Genomic DNA, 16,374 nt, shown 5'->3' with positions numbered 1-16,374 from the left:
TGAGACAGGCGGGCGTTCACTAGCTTCTCAGTGACCTTGGCGGGGAAGGGGAGAAGAGAAATGGGGTGGTAGTTCGTGAGGTCATCTGGGTCTGCTTTGTTTTTTTTTAGGAATGCGGTTACTTGGGTGTGCTTCCAGGAGTATGGGAAGGTGTTGTCGTCGAAGGAACGGTTGATTACGGTGCAAAGCTGGGGAGCGATGGTTGGGCTGGCCTTGTTGAAGATGTGGTGGGGGCAGGGGTCTGTGGGGGAGCCTAAGTGGATGGAGTTCATGTTTTTTCGGTTTCTTCGTCGTTGGTAGAGGCCCAAGTGTGCAGTTGGTTGGAGTGGGGGGGGTGTTGTTGTTGGTCGTGTCGATGGTGGTGATGGTGGGTGCAGGTGGTGTGAAGCTGTTGTGTATGTCTAAAATTTTGAGGTGAAAGTGGTTGGAGAGGGAGTTGCAAAGGTTTTGTGTGTGAGTGGGGTCGATGTTGCAGGATTTAGGTTTGATGAGCTCTTTGATGATGGTAAAGAGTTCCTTGCTGTTATGTGAGTTGCTATCTATGCGTTCGTTGCAGTAATCCCTTTTGGTGGTTCAGATGAGTTGGTGATGTTTGCGTATGGTGGTTTTGAGGGTGGAGAAGTTGGTCATGGAGGGTTCTTGGCACCAAACTTTCTCGGTTTTGCGGCATTCACACTTGGAGTTCAGTGGTGAACCAGGGGGCGGTCTTGGTGTTGCGGGTGGTGTCGTTTCTTCTCAGAGGGGTGAGTGAGCCTGCACAAGTTGTAATCCATTGTGTGAGGTTATGGGCAGCAATGCTGCCAGTGCCAGTGAGTGAGAGGTGCTAACCCAAAGGCCCTTCCTGTTGTTGTATGCTCTCTCACAGTTGCCCGTGTGATGTTTTGTGTGTGTGGTGACACAAAGTCATAACAGAAAATACCTAAAAGTGTACAGAATCACAGAGTGCACCTGGAAGCACCACCGTGGTTTAAGAGCAGACTGTAAAAAGAGCGAATATAACATATTTATGGCAAAGAGCAACTGGGGTGTAAGGCTGTACTGTCAGGACAAAGCTATACATGAAAACCAAAACACAAACAAATAACATTTAAAAGCATTATTTGATCAACTATAGCAAAAAAATAAGATTTCTGCAGCACATAAGTACAGCAATCACAAACAAGCATCATCTTACCGTCTAAGAAACCAGGTAACTTGTCCTCAGAGCACACCTGGAGTTCATAGACATGAAGGATTTGCTGCTCTTCTGCTAAAAAAACAAAAACAAAAAAACGATTAAGTAAATGGAAGAAATGGCAAGTAACTCAGCATGCTTCAGGAATACCGAAGACACCTCGGGGCTCACAGTTAAAACCATGTTAATGCATGCCAGGTGATCCTGGCGTGAAGACCAGCCACGGGGTTTCAGAGTAAGCCTTAATGTATTTGTCTGTTTGAAAGCTGGCTTTTTCTGGGGATGGTGGAACCTACACACGAATTGCAAGTATTGTTTTGCTCCCCGGTGGTGGTGGGGTATGAAGATTCCCCAGTCTCAGTTGATCCTCATTAACCAGATTAGTAATCCCTGTCGGATCCATTACTAATATCATTGCTCCTTGTTAGCGTGGTGATGGATTAGTCCTCACATCTCCATTGCATCAAGATCTGTCTACAGATGGGCCTCTATGTAATGTACATCCATCCTCGGTGTGGGGGAGACAATGATTTTCTACTTTCTCACTGGAAAGGTCATTTACCCATGTAACTTCCCCCCGAGCAGAGATTTCATCGCCCGGGTCCCTTACTACACGGAAGAACAGCATTAGTCACAGACATGGCCGCAGTATGTGGAATAATATTACTCTTAGCTTGAAAAGGTGCTAGAGGATTTGTAAAAGACGAGCTTCCTGAATCTGACGCTGCTTGGGAACGTACAAACCATTAAAAGGGCATTTTGCTAGTTTATATCAGTTCTTCATAATCTCTCCTCTCTTACTGGGCAGTTCTGGTAATGGTATTTAAAGGTCCTTGAAGACTTTTTTTATGGGCAACAAACACGAAAGTAGGAATCCCACGGTCAATTCTTTTTGGGAAAACAAACCAAAGGAAGAGGTTTCTGGCTGCCCATTTTTAAGAAATGTGGTTTCTGGTGGAAGGAAAAACATACAAGTAATCAATGTTGGTATAGTGTGGAGCAAATACCTAGGGATTGCTTCTTTGGGGCTTGCTGCCTTCGATTTACAAGCAATTTCAATACAGTGTGAACCCTGGCGAGGCCAGCTACATTGGGAACATAGAGGATCTGTGCATAAAAAGGTATTAGAGTCCAGTCTCAATGTGCTAGAATCCAGCAGTGAAAATCGATACTAGAAAACTATTTTGGAGAAGTTGAGCTGGTATTTTTACTGTTGACCGATTCAATCGAGTATTTCAATGGATGAATTTCCATTTTTGAAACAGATTGTAATGGTAACGAAAGAGAGCAGTATGAATAATGTGCTTTAGCAGTATTATATTGTTCATCTATGTGGATAAAATGGACGGATTGCCATATTTTGTAAGTAAAATTAATAATCGGTTAAGAAGCAATCAGCACTGTGGCATTTTTAGGATTTATTTGGGACCAGTTTGAAAGCTTAAACTAAACTTGTATGATTAACCTTAGTGCTCTCTGTACCAGTTGCTACCTGAGACTTTGAAGTTTGTTTTTGTGACTCCCAGAAAGCAGTGAGTTTCTGCGAGGGAGTGTTTGAACTGATGGATTATCCATGGGAATTAACCTAAATAGCTCCCCTCTACAAGTGATATGAAACTAAGTAGCTAGGTAGAATGTTGTTTTAGTGTGTTCTTCAATTTTAGTAAACGTAAACGAGAAGTTACTTAAAATTAGGAACTCATAACATGAGCCCTTTTTTAAGAACTGACCACTTACCTGGTACTATAGTCTAGACTGAGTGTATAAATGTTGGAAAGATGTAACTCTGAATGTGTGTGACAGTTTTGTAATCCACTTTCAATGACTGCGTTGTTTAATGTTTAAAGGATGGTGGCTGTGTTTGTTCTGTACATTGTTTTCTTTTTGTTTTGCACTCTGGTATAATCACCAACTTTGGGCCTGATTTAGACTAAGGCGAACAGAGTAAAAGCAGTCAGGGTGGAGAAGAATTTGACATCCATCACTGTGCCTTTACTTCACCCACCAATTTTAGAGTTCACCTCTAGCCTTGTGGTGGACTCTCTAGGTCTGTATGAACCTCATCATTGCGGTTCATACAAAGACGCATAAACGTGTGATGTGCATCCATCATGAATGACGGACGCTTGCACCAAACGTCGAAAAAAATGTACTTCTCCAAAAACAAACTCCCAAAAAAGAGATTTGTTACTGGAAAAGAAAATAATAATGCCACTAACAGCATGGGAGTTTCTTCCCATGGTGTGGGAGTTATTTTTCTTTCTTTCTACTGTTCCTCACCACCAGGATATTTCAGGTGGTGATGGACAGCAATTAAAAGGTGATGCAACCACCCACTCTAAATAGGGCAGGTGGTCAGATGGCTTAGCTCTGACAGCCTGTATCCCCTGGGGCTGTGGGGCGAAGGGCTACGCAGACGGAGTAAAATACGCAGACTAGCTTAAGCCTGGCAGTCCGCCCGACTCTAAATCAGGCGCGCAGACCGAGAGTTTAACAGGCAGGGTGCTCCATTGCTGTTGTGATGGGGTAAGTACCCTGTCCATCAAACTCCAAACAGGGCCTTGTGTGTTTCAAGCTGGGAGTTATCACTGATTTTCATCTCTCTTGGAATAGTTGCAGATTAACTGTTTCATTTTGAAAAATAGTTATGTGATTAGTGAGCATGGTTTATACAGAAGGTATTCGGACTTTTACAAGTAGTCTTTTTTGTATTCTAAAGCAACCTTTCCTTTGCTTTTGAGCTGTGTGTTATGTGACATTTATTCCTCAATAAAACATTTTATTTCATAAAAAAGTAAAGAAAACTCTGTGTGTGACGGTGAATCCTGAGGACGTCCACAGTATAGTTTGGCCAGGGCAGTATAAAGTGGACGGAAAGTGTTGTATTTAGTATGGCTGGATAAAAAACTCTAATGCCTTAAAGAACATGATTTGAAATGCACATTTCCTGCATACTCGTTGAGTGCATGTAGACTTACATGACCTACGTGTAACACTTGCAGCGCCCCATTTAAACACCCTTAAAATATATGAAGAGTTTTCTAAGGAGTGTCCACTATGTACACAATATAAGTCTCAAATGCCACAAACACATTTTACAGCAACTCTCTAGATTGAATATAGGAAGGTAGAGGCCTCAAATGTGGAAGGTGAGGCAAATGTGTAGAAAAAAGTCAGTGTGGAGTTGTAGGTGAGATGGATTTGTAGACAGTGTTTTTGGGACCCTGTAAGCATGTGGGTGTGTTACGCATAGGCAGGATGTTTGTGTGAGCGAATGGAGGTAGGTTGTTGTAGGGGGATGCGATGTTGCGAGTATTTAGTCATGCCAGGCTGATAAACCTAAAATCACTAAATTGATGGATTTGTAAAATAGTGAACATCGATCTACAGAACAGTTGGACGGCTCTATCAAATGTGTGTTTGGGAAGCCAGCGAGATAGTGCTCGTGTCTGAGACGTCAGGAGACTGCGAGACCAGTTAATGCTGGGCCTGAGGAGTATGGTGACAGTCAGGCAAGGTAGTGCTTAGGTCTGAGAAGTCAGGGGCCAGCAGTACAATGTAGCGCTCGGTTTGAGAAATCAGGAGCCGGCAAAGCGAGGTAATGCTCAGGTCTGAAAAGTCAGGAGCCAGAAGGACGTTGTAGTGCTCGGGTCTGAGTCAGGAGTCGGCGAGGGAAGGAATTGCTTTGGGGTCAGAGGGAAGGAGCCAGTGAGGCAGTATAGTGCTTAGGTCTGAGAAGTCAGGGGCAGTGAGGTATGGTAGTGTTCAGATCTGAGAAGTCGGGAACCAGTCAGGCAAGTGATCGGGTCTGAGAGGTCAGCAGTCGGCGAGGCAACGTAGTGCTCATGCCTGAGAAGTCGGGAACCGGTCAGGCAAGGCAGTACTCTGGTGTGAGAAGTCAGAAGCCAGCAGCACAATGTAGTGCTCAGGCCTGAGAAACCAGTAGTCAGAGAGGCAATAAAGTTGCAGAGCACATGTTCAGCAGAATTAACCAAGAAAGTAAACACAGGTTAGATTCTTAGGTCATTCCTGGCCTGGACTTGCACAGTCGTTGGTTTCTGAATGGATGCGTCAGAATGGGCTGTTTTGGCATACAGCTCCTACGCTGTGTGTTTTTAAGGTTGTAAACTGCCACTGCCCAGCTATAGGGGATCGGTAGAGGTGAGCAATCAGAAATTCTGCTTTCGGGGAGCTGAACCATGCAACAATGATGTGTGGTACTCAGGACTTGGACTGATTTTTAGATTTAAAATAAGGCTCTACAGGTAAAATACTTCAGTTGATCCGAAGAGCTCTGACATACTCTGCACAACCGCTTCATTAACTATAGATAAATGTTGCTAGGCTGCATTGACCGATGTCAGCTTTTCTGTGGTAGTTTCCTAACAGCAACAGCAGAAAGTCTCACAGATAGTGATAATTTATAAAACATTGTGTAGAGTTGGGCATGGTTGCAGTAGCCTGGGACATGATGCATGCAGAGTAGTGGCTGATTGTTGTGTGGTGTTGCACATAATGTTCAATGCTTCATTCTGTATGTGAGTGTTTTTGTTGTGCTATCAAATCAGACCTGGCAGCAACTATCAGAACTGGTTTGAGGACTTCATGGAACAGAGGGATTACCGGGCCTCGGTCATGGTGGCTGAGACTTCTACATCTGGTAGCCTGGGACAGTCTATTATGAGCGTGCAAACTGAGTACATCGCTTTAGCGCTTGATTTACAGGTTAGTGGGCTGAGCAGCTCAAGGCTTATTCAGGGAGGTGGGTGTGAGGTTAGAGACATGGCTTGATTAAGAGTTGAGGTGTTGTTTATCGCCGCGATAAATCATGATAGAACTGGGACCCATATTTATACTTTTTTAGCGCCGCGTTTGCGATGCTTTTTGACGCAAAAGCGTCACAAACTTACAAAATACAATTGTATTTTGTAACTTTGCGCCGCTTTTGCGTCAAAAAGCGGCGCAAATGCAGCGCTAAAAAGGTATAAATACGGGCCTGGGTATGCTATGTATCCGGTGCGACAAATAGCACCTAGTACGAATGTATGGGGATAACATGCACATTTTGTTGTTTAACGCACCAAATCCGCATAATACGGTACATACCATGCGTTTTCCCCTGTTACATTTCGGCAGGGTTGACCTTTCGAAATGTAAAAAAGGGTGAGTCATTTAACGCATCCGATAAGTATTAAATTTGTTAAATAACACTCAACTCGTAATTCCGACTCATGCATAAACAGTGGTTACCGCATGAGTCGTAATATTACAAACAACTCGTAATCAGGCCCAGAGTAATCAATTACACATAACATGGTACTTAATAATGGGATTGTTCAGCGAGTTTATTATTTTAGATTAGGAAAAGTATGTATAGATACACAATACTACATACGTTTGGGCACAGCGAAACAGCAATAACTACGGGAATAGGCAGTGCTCGTACTGGCTGAGTGGTTCGGCTTCTCTCTGGAACGAGTGCTCTAACGGCAAAAGTAGAAGCTGCTCCCTTGTGTACTCGGTGTCTCTGTGAGCTCCAACGGGCAATGTTAGGGGGAAATGCTGTCCCAACAGCAACACATTCAATTTGGTTCTACGTGCAGGTTCCGAAGCTTAAAACTCAGCGCTTTTAGAACAGGCTGGGTTGTAGTTGGTCTGTTGTTACATACGATTGTGAGGTTTTGAAACATCAAATATGGTTATTATTTCCAACGTCCCACTAGAGGGCACTATTGCCAAAGGGTAGACATGCCTGCTGAGCTCAAGACCAATTTTAACTCAGTTGAAAATCATTCGCAACGAAATTTGGTTAAAAAAAAAAACATTCCAGACTGATTGACCTCATTTTATAGTAAAGGCAATATTTATTTTTTAGATTTCACGACATCTCTGTAGGCAGTTTTGTCAGAGTCATAGAAGGGCAGTGGCCAGATTAAGCGGGTAGGGGAATGGAAAAATTATATGGAGGCGCCCCGACCTTCTACTCTTTCCCGATCACTCCTCAAATGAGCGAATCTGTCATTATCAACCCTTCACGCTGTCACCATCTTTCCATTGCGTGTGTGGATAGCACGGGGCAACACAGCGTATGACGTACTAAAATGGGTTAGACTGAGGTACATGAGAATGCATTTAAAACAGAGCAGGCGGGAAGAGCAATCGTGCCCACACCATGTGCATTAGGATTGGAAGCTGGGTGCACCAAACCTCACAATGCAAAGGCACAACTCCACCGGGTAGAAGTAATCTGCTAGAGGCATTGCTAGTGAATGGGGTGAGGGGGGTAGTATGGGCCGAAGAGTAAAACTGCGTTGAAAAGCGACCGTCGATACACGAGCATTCACTCTGGTCTACAAAGAAAAATTTCACGTTAATGGGTTTTCAGAGATCACAGGTGTCTGGAATTACTTGCTCTACAAACAAGCATTTGCAATGTAATGAGTCCCGCGTTTGCTCGAGTTAGAGCTATTGGCGTTGTAATTTCCCAAATGGACTTTTCTTGCCACTTACATTGAAAATGAAAAGTAAAGCAGTTGACGTAAGCAAGTCAATTCAAAACGCCATGAGCGCGAAGGAGAGACACAAAAGTAAAAAGAAGTTCATCCCACTCAAACATATCGGCAAAAGTGCAATTATCCATGTAACAGGGTCGATGGCCAAGGCGATAACAAAACTGACCCAAGGAGGGACAATTGTAAAGTATTTACCAATGTCATCAAAGGATTTTTGAAGGACAAAGGAGTCAAAGTGATGGGTGTGAGGTGGGCGTAGTTAAAAGCCCACATGGATACAACTGGTCGGAGAAAGCAGCGCTTGCCCGCTCGACCTGACCTAAAAGGACCAGAAAATGCTTCTCTAAAAGAAATGGTCACCTGTTGAAGTCCTTCGCGTCTCCACCTCCATGACAACAACCCCACGCGTGCACCACCCATGGCCACCCCAGTTCCTACAAGTTTTCTGCCATGGAGGATTGTATTACTCCACATGTTCAGTAGGAGTACGCTGGGTGGGTATTGTATGGCAGAGGGAACAACAACTAAGAGTGCTCGAGTCCTCCTTGAGACAATTTCTCCTTATGCCATTGCCCTGCTCATCCTCTCAAACGTTTCAGGATCTGATTTCACAAGTTTTAATGCGAGGAGGTGGAAACACTGTGAAGTAAACGCATTGGTAGAACTTTCAGCTCCAAATCTGCTTCTTTCCTGTAAAACGCACCCGGAGAGTGATGGTTGAAAATACATAGAGTGGCCCAAGTAGATGCCATTCAGGTCTGCAATGCTAAGACTCCTTTGGAGTCCCACTATTGCTGCCTTTGCTCCTGTACAACGAGCATCAAGTCTCCAATCGGGCAGCACTCCTCTCGTGCTCTAGGTCGGTAACACAATGGCATAACAAAGACCCTCCGCTGTTATTGAGCTCCTGGAAGCCCCCTCAGCACAGCATCTGGCTTCAGTGAGTCCAGAAGGGGGGCCCTCTCCATTTTCCTTGCAGCTCCCCCTCCCCCCTGTTTCGGTATACCACTATTATAAAAGACAACTGTTTATTAAGCTGGGTTTAGAAGGGACCACCATGTATCCTAAATAGATCCAGAATTATATTGTTTCATTATTAGGTGGAGCTCCGGAAACATCTAGATAGTGCTTTGCTTCCAAAGTCGAAGGAGCATCGATCCTAGGATGAAAGATGGGAAGAAGATGTACGCTAACTTCCTTATTTAAATTATTTAGTGAACATGTGCTACAAATACGAACTTCAGAGCATACAGACAGACTTGCAATACATTTAAATAAATAAGTATAGTTGGAATCGCACTAAATGTCTCCACAACTGATACAAAGCAAATATTACATGTGTCAACGATTTTAAGATGGGAGTTTGCCCCATTGTTGAATGAAACTCCACCAGGACATCCAAAATAAGAGTAGGAAGAGTCTGGAGGACAACCATGTCACGTACAAGACAATGTAGAAGCACTTAAAAGCATCCATATGGCGAAAGTAATTCCCACCAAGATCCCCATCTTCTAAGTCAACAAATGTATGCCACATAGCACCTAGGCCCTGATTTATACTTTTTTGCACCGCAGTTGCGTAACTTTTTTTACGCAAAGCGGCGTAACTTACAAAATACAATTGTATTTTGTAAGTTTACGCCGCGTTTGCGTTAACAAAATGACGTAAATGCGGCGCAAAAAAGTATAAATCAGTGCCCAAGTGCTAAAACAGGTAATATGCAATACAAGATATAAATTGTACCGAGGAGCGTTAATTGCGGTAAGAAAATGCAGAAGACCTAATTTGCCAAAGAAAAAACATCAGCCCAAATATTGAGATGAGCTGGTCTGCCAGTAATGGTTGAAGAAATCAAGTTCAATCCTTTTACAAGCTAAATAGTAAATGAAAGTTAAAACATTATTCAGAGAAGCCATTAGTATTTACACGCTTCTCTCAGGCTCAGTAGCAGTACATTGGCCATTTATTTGTGTATTGTTTGCAGGCTGCATTTTCCATAGCCACAAGCACGGTGACCTTGTTTTCTTCAGAGATGTTCGAATGCACATAATCAAACTTTTCAGAAATCACCACTTTCTGCTGAAGGGTCTGGAACCTAAAGAAGCATTACAACGTTTTTTCTGTGAAATATATTGGAGTTTCTCAAATCACATTTGGCTTTCAAAACATGGCTATTAGACTCAGCCAGGAGCTGAAGGACTTCATGAGCATCAAACCAGTTAAATGAATGTAGAAATAACTGAAAATTAGTAAATACATTTCCCTGACCCAGCAGAAGCAAACACTCATTTTTAAATTTCTTTTCTTAAGGCACCTATCATGCATCTTATATTTTTGGTGCTTTTCAATAGAAAATTAAGAACCCTTGAAAGCAGTTCCTAGTACCACTACCGAAAACTGAGACCCTGCTCTCCAAACCAAGCAGGTGCAGCTTTAGAGTACTGGGGATAGGCTCTACTGTTTTCCATGTTGTTGTTGCACAAGCTCTGGTATTAAAGGGGAAAGAGATGGATTTGATCAAATTTCTCACAGTGTCTTTCCGATATTTGGACCTGAGTTCTTGGTCTACTTCGCAATGCATTAATGCTCGTTAGTGGAGCTCTTAGGCAGTAGCTCAACTCAGTGGTACACACCAAACTAGATCCAGGTTGAAATGGTCATCCTTTCCCTCAAAACCCCAAATATTTCAAGTGTGTGCTTTCCCTCTAAGTGGTATTCACTAGATCAGGGGGTCGCCAACCTTTTCTGTATTAGGACCTACCTATTTTCATTGAAAACCATCCAGATCTATTAATGCTATTAGTGCTGCAGTAGTGATTAGTAATTAGTGGTAGCCATATGCAAGATTAGTTACTGTGTACATCAAGGCCCAGCACTCCCTTTCTGTTAAACAAATACCCATAATCCGGGGGGTGAGGCGGTAGTCCACTTCTTGCAGTTTGGACTTACTCAGCCTCTGTATTGACAAACGTTTAGAAGACGATTGAGTGTATCTTCCCTTACAATTATAAAGAAACTCAAAGTCGTTGTCGTTTCTTTGTAATGTTTTGTTTTATTTTGGGGTTAGATCACTTTGTCTCCATCACATAGTTTTTCATCAGGTAAGTTATACATATACATTGTTGGTACACTGTGGGCAGCCAACATGTGTTTCGTCCCCTAAGCATCTCGATAGCCTGGGGCTTTTTCAAGGCGTTTTAGATATATATTTTGTTTCTACACATACCTTTTCTCCACACTTAGAGATTCAAATGATTCTTAAAGTTCACAATGCGGTTCTGCTACAGGTATTCTCATTTTGATGCTGTAACACGACCGCGTTCAGGAACCACCAGCCTTGAAGCAGGCAATAAAGGTAAACTTCATAGGGGCAAAATACATGTCAGGTGCCCACAGCGTACCAACAATATAGAGTGCTCTAAGCATAATACAGAGGGATATAAAATGGATCAATTGCTTAGTCGGCAACTAATGTATCTGAAGGAGAAGAGTGCTAGCAAAAGTGAAACAAGGTGGACCAGAAAGTAATCACGCTGCTATGTTCACCATGGCTTGTAGTTTCTGAAGCAAATGTTATGGACGTCCAAGATAAAGAGAATTGGCATAGTCCAAGTGAGAGCCAGTAAGCGCGGAAACTACTATATATTTCCCAGCTGTGGACAAAAATGGCAAAATCTTTCTCAGTAGTCCAAGATCATATGCACAAGTGGAGACAACTGAGGACACCAGCCAGCCAAGGAGAGTTGGATGTTACTGTTTGCTCCCACGCTTTTCAATGAGTTGGAGGGGGAGGGCAGTAGGCACATTTCAAGCCATAGATCACTCCAGCCTTTAACAATCAACATCTCAGTGTTATCTTCATTAAGTTTGAATTTTTTACTGCCCAGCCACTGTCAAATAAATCTAATTATCTGCTAAACCTCCAAATGGAGGATGAATTGCTATCTAAATGTAGCAAATAAATGAGTATCCTTGGTCTATATATACACTTGACCTGAGACCCATTTTAAAGAGAGTTCTCACAAGTGGGCTAACATACATGTTAAATAGATGAGTGGAAAGCGATGAGCCCAGAGGAATTTCACAGCTGACTGGGAGCTTTTGTATAAAGTAGAAAGCAAGCTTCACGGCTTGTGTCAACCCAGAAAGAAAATATCTCACCCAAAGCAATGCCATGCCACCAATTCCCTCTGCCCTAACATGCTCCAGAGGAATGGAATGGCTGACTGTGTCAAAGGTTGCTGACAAATCCAATAGGATCAAGGCTCTGATGTGACCCAAGTCCATTTCCAATCTCAGGTCTTCAGTGCTGGAAATGAAGACCGAGTCTATGCTTTGGGCTAGGCAGAAGTTGCAAGTTATCCAAAGAATTAGTAATATATGAGTACCGATTTGCCTAGCTACATGTCCTTCAAAGATTTTAGCAACAAATGGTAATAACAAGACAGGACTGAAGTTATTCAGGTTGGTGGGGTCTGCATTAGGCTTTTTTATTAGAGGGATAAAAGAAGCAGTTTTAAATAAAGATGGAACAGAGCCTTGTTGCTAGGAGGAATTCGAAAGAGTAGCCACTGAGAGGGCAATTGTCTTACAGATTTGTATAAAATAATAGGGCAAGGCCAGGTAGGGCAGGACTGTAACAGATCCATAAGAGAAGGGCCTAGCGTAGATGCAGATTTAGCAGAAAGAACAGAAGCAGTTTTCAGAGAGGGGGGGCTATGGCAGGAATGGGAGAGGAACATGTTATTAATGCTGTTGCGGTTGAAGGAAAAATACCTATATATCTTGTCTAGTTGCTTTACGTTCCCCTTGCTGAAAGCCACCCTGAACGCTTTCCATATTGTCACGACTCCTTCATTCTCTGGCAGGCCTCCTCTGATAGCGAATGCCTTCCCCTACTGGTTTGCCTTTCTTACTTACCCCTCCTTCCTACCCCGCAAGTGTTTCTTTCAGGCAGCAATCGGCTCTCTAGGGCGCTTACGTTGTAATTGACCTGATGATGACCTGTTGACCTTTGGAAGGCCAAAACGCTGTCAACAAATTTCCGGCTGAAAAAGATGCTTACTAAATACACCTGTGCAACACAATATTTTAATGCACTAATGATTTACACTTTATGCATGCACACTAGTTAACTACCATTCTTCTTTGCTGTGGTCTATCCTTTGTATGTGCAATACCTTGAGGCGTCCATGACAATGATACAAATACTTTGTGTTCACTTTGCACATTGAGCACTTATTCTTCAAACCACATTGATGCTGTTAATTGTCCAAAAATAAATAATAAGTATATAAACATTTATCTATGACTACAGTTCGCCACATCTCTTGTAATTAATTACATACAGAATACAGTTGTCAAGTATTGAATGATTGATAAAAATATTTTTGAATGATAGCAGGTACACACATCACCCTGTCCCTTCCTGGCTTGTGGGTGACACCTGTTCTACTTACAAGGGTTGAAGGCTAAGTATCACCACACCGGGCTGTCCAGAGACAACGGGACACTCATCTAGCCCCAACCAGTCACTTCAGAGTTATGCACAGATGCAGCCATTAGTGTACGGTTCGGGCAATATGTCAAAACAGGTGGTGTATGGGACGCTGGCCACTGCCTCGGTACAAAAGGGGCCTGACAAAGAATGTAACATTATTGGAGTTGTTCCCATTACTAACAGCCATAAGGATTTGATGGAAGGAATTTCAGGTCTAATTAATACTGGAAAATCTAGCTCGCCCTCTTCTTTGGCAACGAACATTATTTTTCAACTACTGTTGTCCTTTTTACCATTTCCGATGTATTTGTCTCTCTCAGTAAAATTCAGAGACGTGAGATGTGTCAAGAAAGAATTGCAGCAGTTAAAGGGTATGGGGAAGGTTGTTTGTTTTAGGGCTTCCCTGTTCCATGTGCGTGTCTGTGTATGTTAGCTAATTATTTGTTTTAAAGTTCGCTGAGGATGGCAAAGTACAAGTTCTCTTGGTGTCTGGGAAGTGAGTTTGTGGTTGTTTGAAAGATCTTAGATGGACAATGATCTGCTGCAGGCACCTCTAAAGTCCCATCCATAAAGCTCTCCGAGTTGCCCTATTGTCTTTTTCTGATTGACAGATGGCTGCAGGTAGGTCTGTAAGAATCAGTGGATGAGATGACTGCACAGCGAGCCCGGGGTAGATGTCTGGCGCGTGAGGTACCTCAAAAGGAGAATGAGGAAATATGATCATAACAGGGGAATAACACTGATTGCATTAATAGTGTATTCAAAAAGACCAAATAATTCGCGAGTTTCCTGTGAGGAGGTGTTTTACTTTAGACTTTGTTTCAGACAAAAACATAACTTGTTATTATTTGGTGCCAACATTCATTTGGTAATGAATGATAAGACCACAATGACATGTGCGTATGTGTGCAATATGCGTGCTGTGCCAGTTTGTCCCAAGCCATGTGTGACACAATTGTCTCTCTGATATATGCATTTCACAATGATTAAAAAAATTACTGTGGCATGTATATGCTTGCAGTGGTCCCAACCTCCCGTGCAGTGCCAAACCACTGTACCCTGGCGATGCGGAGTGCGGCGTCCCTACTTTCATGTTCGGTGATGGGTGCGTCGTGTTTTCTCCATGGGACGTTGGCAGCAGTGATGGCAGGTGTTGTTTAGTCATGTCCAGTCGAAGACGGAGGTGGAATGGGGGAAAAAAGTGAGTTTTAAACCCTTTTCCCACCCAATCCGCCAACTCAGAAGTGGGGGTCGGACCGACACTTTTTGCTTAGCAATAAGGCCAATCCAAATCTGCACGGCGGGAAGGTCCGCAAGCAGCTACTTTTCCCTATTCCGCCATTGACTGGGAAGGAGTTTGGTGGCGGAGATGACGGTTTGAATGTGGGCTCTTGGGTATTAGACCACCAACATCTAAATACAGCGGGCAAACTGTCACGGCGGTCGTTGGGTTTTCAGTGGAAAACTCGACGCTGGGACTGCCAACATATAAATAAGGCCCTAAGTCTTTAGTTTTAAATATTCTTTAAAAATAGCATATAGAACCTGTTCAAGCCTTAGATGGCACTCAACTTTCCTAAAACCTAATTGCTTATCAAATTATCAAACAGAACCTATCACCATGTATGATAAAGGTCAGGTGCAAATACTTATTTTCAATGTAAGTGATGCTTCCTTATTTGGCGTTATGCTGAGTAGCTCTTGGTCGTTTGCACATAGTGCAAAAAACGATTGGTGCTTGAGGAAGGTGGCAATTGACTGTATTCATTGTTACCAAAATGGTTATAAGGAGCCTCCATAGTCAGTTATTCTGTTGTCTTCTGTAGTGGTGGAAACCCCTCTGAAGGGCTGTCCACCTCTTCAATGTACTGACTTCCAAGATGTGGTCATAAAAAAAAAAGCTAGTATCCTGCTCCCACGCCACAGTTTTGAGTGCTAGATAGACCTGAAACCATGCAGTAAAATATAATTATTAACAGAGAAGGCAAATGAACATCTGAGGGAAACTTAATGAGCTCCTGGTGAATGGGTTTATCCAATACTAAGCATGACCACAAAAACTTTCCATGCATCTGTGTAAATATATGACTTCTCCTAGTACTGTCTTCAGAGACCTCAGGTTACTGATAGCTTGGGAGAGTTAATTATCACTTGATTGACTTGTTGGACTCATGTTGGTCCCCTGTTCTGTGCCCTGTTCCTACATACTTACATACTTGGATGCTGTCAGAGTCTCAAGTGTCTCTTAGTCCTCCACAGTGTTATATGTAGATACTGTGTGAACCTTTGTTTCTGATTGGTGTCTCAAGTTGCAAAGCATTAACACTTGCTACAGGTCATAAGGACAAGACCAGTCTCATGATGAGTATCTCCGCTATAACAAGATAAAGGGAATGTGCTTTTGAAATGATGAACTTTTACCATGGTGCATCAGATAATAAAGTATATCTTTTGTATGTTTAATATCCTATAGAATTTTGCCATTCATGTGAAATCCATGTAAATTAAACACCTGCATTGGTAAAAGGCTATCAGTCATGATAGACTGTGGACAATCGAAGAGAACTTCCAGTTGACAACATGTGGTGTGTGACTACAAAGCAACAACACCACTTGTATGTTTTCTTTTATCACCATTGCCCTCCCCCTTTTCAATATCAGTGCTGAGTGCAGTCTTGTGCATATTCTGCACAGGGAAAGGAGACTGGTAGGTTCCTCATGATTCCTGCAGCAACATTCTGATCTATAAAATAGTGGTTACTTGAGTCTGACACTCGAAACAAAAAGAGCCTCATACAATGAATAGGGAACTAAGGCCCTCATTCGGACCTTGGCGGGCGGCCGCCGAAAGGCTGCCCGCACGCCCAGGGGAAAACGACCTTCCCACCATGAAGCCGGCTCGTAATCGAGCCGGCGGAGTGGGAAGGTGCGACGGGTGCTACTGCACCCGTCGCGTATTTCACTGTCTGCTATGCAGACAGTGAAATACTAGCGGGCCCTCTTACGGGGGCCCCTGCAGTGCCCATGCCATTGGCATGGGCACTGCAGGGGCCCCCAGGGGCCCCGCGACACCCCCTACCGCCATCCTGTTCCTGGCGGGCGAACCGCCAGGAACAGGATGGCGGTAGGGGGTGTCAGAATCCCCCATGGCAGCGCAGCGAGCTGCGCCGCCATGGGGGATTCAAATG

The 16,374-nt window shown here is 43.3% G+C and overlaps 1 long non-coding RNA gene across 1 annotated transcript in view; it reads right to left on the bottom strand.

The window, feature by feature from the left end:
- The window catches only part of LOC138283238 (uncharacterized), a 65,932-nt gene extending 59,295 nt beyond the window's left edge, over positions 1-6,637 (bottom strand). The window contains exons 1-2 of the long non-coding RNA XR_011201144.1: positions 6,621-6,637; positions 1,175-1,249 (exon numbers count right to left, since the gene is read on the bottom strand). This is a non-coding gene — a long non-coding RNA (uncharacterized lncRNA). The remainder of the gene's footprint in view (positions 1-1,174; positions 1,250-6,620) is intronic.
- Between the last annotated feature and the right edge of the window lie 9,737 nt (positions 6,638-16,374).

Source organism: Pleurodeles waltl, chromosome 3_1, assembly GCF_031143425.1.
Source record: "Pleurodeles waltl isolate 20211129_DDA chromosome 3_1, aPleWal1.hap1.20221129, whole genome shotgun sequence".
NCBI lineage: Eukaryota > Metazoa > Chordata > Amphibia > Caudata > Salamandridae > Pleurodeles > Pleurodeles waltl.
The sequence above is the reverse complement of the archived record's forward strand: the minus strand, read 5'-3'. Positions and strand labels throughout refer to the sequence as shown.